Here is a 5,480-nt window from a genome sequence, read left to right as displayed (position 1 = left end):
TTATGATGATGATGATGATGATGAGGGTGATGATGATGATGATGTGACTCCGGGACCGAGGGCGCGCACACCAACACCAACCAACCAACACCACCACCACCAACGGCGGCAGCAGCACCAGCAGCAGCAGCAGCAGCAGCAGCAGCAGCAGCGGCGGCTCCACCACCACCACACTGTGCGTTTTTTTTTCTTTTTCAGTCCGCAGCTCTCCTCCTCACCACTCTCGCCCTCTCCTCTCTTTCTGTTCCATCTCTCTCTCTTTCTCTCTCTCGCTCTCTCTCTTTCGCTCTCTAAATGCCACCGGCGCCTCCATCTCTATGTCACTCTTTCTTCACATCTGCAGAAAAAACGCCGCCGTCCAGCGTCCACTTACAGGTCAGTAAATATTTAGATCCGCTCTGAAGCATCCTTTCCCTCCACCTCCCCCTCCTTCGCCGCTTTGTGTTTGTGATTTGGAAACTTTTACGCACGGTGGAAGAAGGTGGGGTGTTTGCATGTCAGTTAAAAATGAAACCGAGTGAAAAGCAGCGTTCGTGCTTGTTTGCTTATTTCATTTTTTTTCTTCTTCTTCCCTGAATTGAAGACTGCCGGTTCATTTTCTCCGCACATCGGCTGTGTGCACTTGCTGGTGTTGACAATACCGACCGCCATTGTTGCATTTAACGTCGCTTGTTAGCTCTCCGTGCTGCTGCTGCTGCTGCTGCTGACCTAAACACGTTCTCTTAAACACGCGCGTAATAATTCGCTTTGGATTGATGCGTAAAAATAAAAGACTAAAAAAACGACAGCTTCCTTAAAAATAATTTAACCACCTCTCTCCTCCTTTCTCGCACAAAAAATAGCGCAGATGAGGGTTTTTAACGACCTATTACCTACCGCTCAGGTTGCTCGGTTTATAGGCAGAATCCCATACAAGCCGTGAAATTGATCTGATTACCTTGCCGGCGGGTCATAATAAAAAAAAAAGAAGGGAGTTGCTGAGGCTGCGCTTCCTCCCCCTCCGTTATTAGTTTCCTCCATCTCGTCTTTTTTGGTCGATATGTCTTGATATGGCGGAGAGAGAATGAACAGGACGCCAAATTAAGGGCATCACACGCAGCACTGTCACGGGCCAACAGCTCCAACGGTTATTCTGCATGAGCGCGACACACACCTTTGCACACCTCTGTATTGATCCCAGAGGCTATTTTTTTTATTTCTTACTTATTTATTCCTCCAAAACAACCACTCTGGCCACTTGGGTTGGATTTAAAATGTATTAAAATATTATTCAATCCTGTGAAAATCCACAAACATTTGCTTTGAAGTGATTTTTTTCTATTGGATCAAGATTAAACTGCAAATACCCAGAATTAAAAAAAAAAAAAAAAACTCCCACAAGTATAATTATTATGGTGTTGGATGACTTTGTTTGGAGATACATATGGCTAAGAGGTGCAAAGGCCCCTGTGCGTCAAATGAAAGATTACATCAGTGCGTCTGGCGAGAAGCGATATAGACACAGATAAGCATCACAAGTCAGTCAATTGGCACACACACGGTTTTTTTTTCTTTTCTTTTCTTTTTTTCCTCTTCATTGGGAAAAATGACACGAAAAAGTTGCTGCTCTTTTTTTATTTTTTTAAAAGACTGATTTATCCCACAGCTTGTGTTTTCGTTTTAATCATTCTAGGAAATCCACTTGTGTGTGTGTGTTGTTTTTTACGCGCTCGACAAGCAGAATTTTACGCCCTCGTTTTGTTCTAAGAAGCCGAGTTGGTTCACATGCTGACAGAATAGCAGCTCTCTCTCTGCGTCTCTTTCTCTGTGTGTGTGTTTCTCTCCTTTTTTTGTTTCTTGAAAAGACTAGAAAGGTGAGAAATGACTCACAGGAGCTAACAAATAGGTTATAGCAGCGAGTTTCAAAATGTAGCTTCTAAATGAGCGTTTAACGGGTGAAATATCTCACAATTACACCGTGACTGGCTGGCCTGTAGCGTTTTTAATCAGCGCCTGGGCATCTGCACTGCCAGCACCACAGAGGCTTCTTTAAATTCTGTGTGAATTACATTTCACATGTTTTGAAGTTTTAGATTTTAAATCTGCTTGGAGAGGAGAATGGCACTTTTACGCATTTTACGCACAGAATGTGGCACATTATGAACCCAGATGTCAAAGCTTACACACTTTGTGCTATTTATATTTATAGTCACCACTAAAAAAATTTTTAAAAAGAAGCAAGATGTCATAAAATACTCCTGCTATAATGAATATTATTGTAGTAACAGTCGTAGGAGGGTACAAGTGGTGCCATGTTACTCTTATAATCCATTTGGTGTTGTTACTGCTGTGTGATTTTTATCTCTCTGACCTCTGATTCATCAGCTGACGGGAGGTTTTATTTACGAGCAAAAACAATGATTGTAATTCCTGATGAGGCCCGTACACACACACACACACACACACACACACACACACACACACACACACACACACACACACACACACACACACACACGATGCTGAAAGTAAACACACACACTCACACACACACACATACACACGAGACGTTATCTAAAACATTTGATCCCCCACGCTGGCAATGGAATAATCCGTTCTTGTCTTAAATTCTCAGCCGCAATGTAGGAAAAGAAACGGTGCCATGTCTTGATTTTAATCACCGCTGGCTGACACAATCACTCAGAAATGTATCTGTGCCATCAAAATAATAACAATAGTAACAACAATAACTGGACCCTCGTTTTTGCTTTTATGAATCAACCTTTTACGCGCGGAGGCGCTGCTATTTGTAGGACATTGGCTTCAAAAATAGACTAATAGAGGCTCGTTTTTGGACTCTCACTCACACAGAGAGAGGAAAAAAAGGAGCTGAAGCCACTATTTCTCCCTTCGTGACGACAGTTCGGGATTATAAATGACAACTTTTTTTTTTTTTAAGGGAGACAGTCTTATTCCAGCATGCTGAATAAGCTCCGGCGTTATTGACACCGAGACTTGGGGGGAATCAAGTCATGGGATGTGCTTCCATGTCCTCATTCTCTAAGCTTCGATACATCCAGTCAAGAAACAAAAAAAAAAAAAAAAAAAAGGAGAGAGAGAGAGAAAACATAATCGGGATTTTAGGCTACATTCACCGTCATGTGTTGCCTCCGAGCACCTATAACGGGCTACTTTGTGGATAATGGCTCCGCGATACTTTTCAAGAGGATAATTACACGAGTCCGCTGACAGCTTGACAATGGCAGCTACAGCAGTTTGCATCCAAGTTCAGTCTCAGGTTTTGCCTGTGTGAGGAGGAAAAAAAAAGAAAAAGAAACGCTCCCTCTTTTCTGTCTCTCTCTACTCCAGGTAGGGGCTATCCTGGAGAGGGGAAAAATACCGCGCTTTGCCAAGTCTCTCCCTCTCAGCCTGGGTGCTCCCACGCGTTCGGCTGAGAGGAACCGTGATATCAAAGAGGAGGTGGTGGTAAAAATAATAAAAAATAAAAATCTGGAGCTAATGGAGACATCACCTGAGGCCTCGGAGGTTCATTCAGTAGCTTCTCGTTGCGTCTTTATTATATTATTATTATTTTTTTAACGTAGCTTTGTGATTTTTATTTTTTTTTCCGTGACCCCACCTGAATATTAGACTAACGGGGATAAGTGCTGGTGCAAGGGCGTGCGCGCCCCCGCTCGCCCGTGCCCGCCGTCGCGCTCCGCGAGGGTTCATTTCCTGGCTGTTTACACCGCGGTGACGTCACATCCAGTGGCGTCGCCGAGGCTGCCCCCACCACGCGCGCACGCACACACACACTCACACGCGCGCCCTGCTCTACTATTACGCACTGCCAATCTGAAAGTATACGGAAACTGGGATTTGGACATTAAATACTTCCCTGAGGGGCAGCTTCCTTCTTCTTCTATTTTTTTTATGTCTGTGTGACACTGAACACTTCAGCTGAATTTGTTTTTGATTTCAACTCCAAAAAATACTTAATTAAAAAAAAAAAAAAAAAAAAGATATTATTATTATTACTATTATAGTCGCTTGTTTCCAAACTTAGAATAAAAAAAAATAGAAGATGTGAAGCTCGGAGAGGTTAAATCACTCCCTGTGTGCGTTCTCGTGTTACATTTAATGCACTGTTTTTGAATAAATCATGACATGAGCTATTGTTGCTCGTCTGTTTAACTTGCTGCTGCTGCAGAGGAGCAGCAGCACAGAGCGACTGAGCCAATAATAATAACCTACATTAGGATTTTTTTTCTCTTTTTTTATTTTTATTTTTTTTTATTTTTTTGGAGCCTATAAGCTCAGTCAACCCAGGCGTCCTTGTCCGTGCCTGCTTCACGGTGAGGAAAATCGGCTCAATTTGGATCTGCCATTAGAATAAATGTGCCTGTCACCGCGAGAGGACGCACTGTCACAATTTTAAGAGCATAAACGTCCCGCAACCTGCTATTGGCCCAGAGCAACAGGCTCTGCTGCAGCTTTTTTCCCTCCTCTTCTTCTTCTTCTTCTTCTTACGGCAGAAACTGCAGCACGAAAAGTCAGTTGAGATTTTTAAGCCAAAATTCTTTCTGTATATTTTAGCATTTCTTATTTAACTTTATCAGCTCGGATGCTTTCATGGGTCATATTATTTCAGAGTTGGTGTTTAAACTTGTTTTTCTGTTACTATCCTATTTATATTTATACAAATGTGAATGTTTTATAGATTATTCAAAGTCAAAACTGCATCAACTTTGCTTCTCTCCATGCTTTTTACGCACGAGTGTCCATGCGTAAAAAGCTGTAAAGTTTCATCAGGCCTACCAAACTGAAATATTTATATTTTAATAATATATTTTTGAGGGGCAAGGTCATTGCAAAAAAAAAAAATCTTGCAGCACTCCTGCATCTCTCCTGGCCCCCACGTTATATTCAATTAGGGCAGGCCCCTCCCCTTAACTGATGACACTGACAGACCCTCCTTAAGTTGCGTCGCGCCACAGCTGTCTGCAAGCATTGAGCTGCCTGGCGCCATCCTGGAAGAATGCCTTCACTGTAAAAAAAAAAAAAAAAAAAAAAAAAAGAGAGAGAGAGAGAGAGAGAGCAACGAGAGAGAGAGAGAGAGAGAGACAGGGGCAGAGCGAGCAAGAGCCACACAGAGCGAGAGGGAAAGAGAGAGAGAGAGGAGCGGAGTTAATGGAGAGGGCTACAACTGCGCACAAACACAGATTTGATCAGTGAGTTTAACTTGCTGGTGCTGGTCAGTGCGCAGTGAAGCCACCCGCTGCAAACAAGCCCCTGCGCCCGCACCGACCTGCACTACTTGTTGAGTCGGGCTGCAACGTTTTGTTTTCTGAGAGAGAGGAAGAAGTTCAGGAACTCTGCGTGGGACTGGATTCCATTTTGGACGTATTTATATAGACAACACCTTTGTTGCATTTTGTAATGTGGGGTATGTTTCGTGTTTAAATACATTCTCCTCTCGGGTTGAAATTCACTTAAAGCCT

At 43.0% G+C, this 5,480-nt stretch overlaps 1 protein-coding gene across 5 annotated transcripts in view; it reads left to right on the top strand.

The window, feature by feature from the left end:
• Positions 1-225: 225 nt before the first annotated feature.
• The window catches only part of gata3 (GATA binding protein 3), a 15,860-nt gene continuing 10,605 nt past the window's right edge, over positions 226-5,480 (top strand). For 4 of the 5 annotated variants that reach the window (XM_008302619.1, XM_008302618.1, XM_008302617.1 and 1 more), the window contains exon 1: positions 5,142-5,425. The gene's annotated coding sequence lies outside the window, so the exon portion shown is untranslated. Of the gene's footprint in view, positions 376-5,141; positions 5,426-5,480 lie in introns of those variants that run through there. The other variant, XM_008302616.1, reaches the window with a different exon arrangement.

This window comes from Stegastes partitus, unplaced genomic scaffold, assembly GCF_000690725.1.
Source record: "Stegastes partitus isolate 25-593 unplaced genomic scaffold, Stegastes_partitus-1.0.2 Scaffold1845, whole genome shotgun sequence".
Lineage (NCBI taxonomy): Eukaryota > Metazoa > Chordata > Actinopteri > Pomacentridae > Stegastes > Stegastes partitus.
Note: the sequence above shows the minus strand (reverse complement) of the source record. Positions and strands in the feature narration are given on the sequence as shown.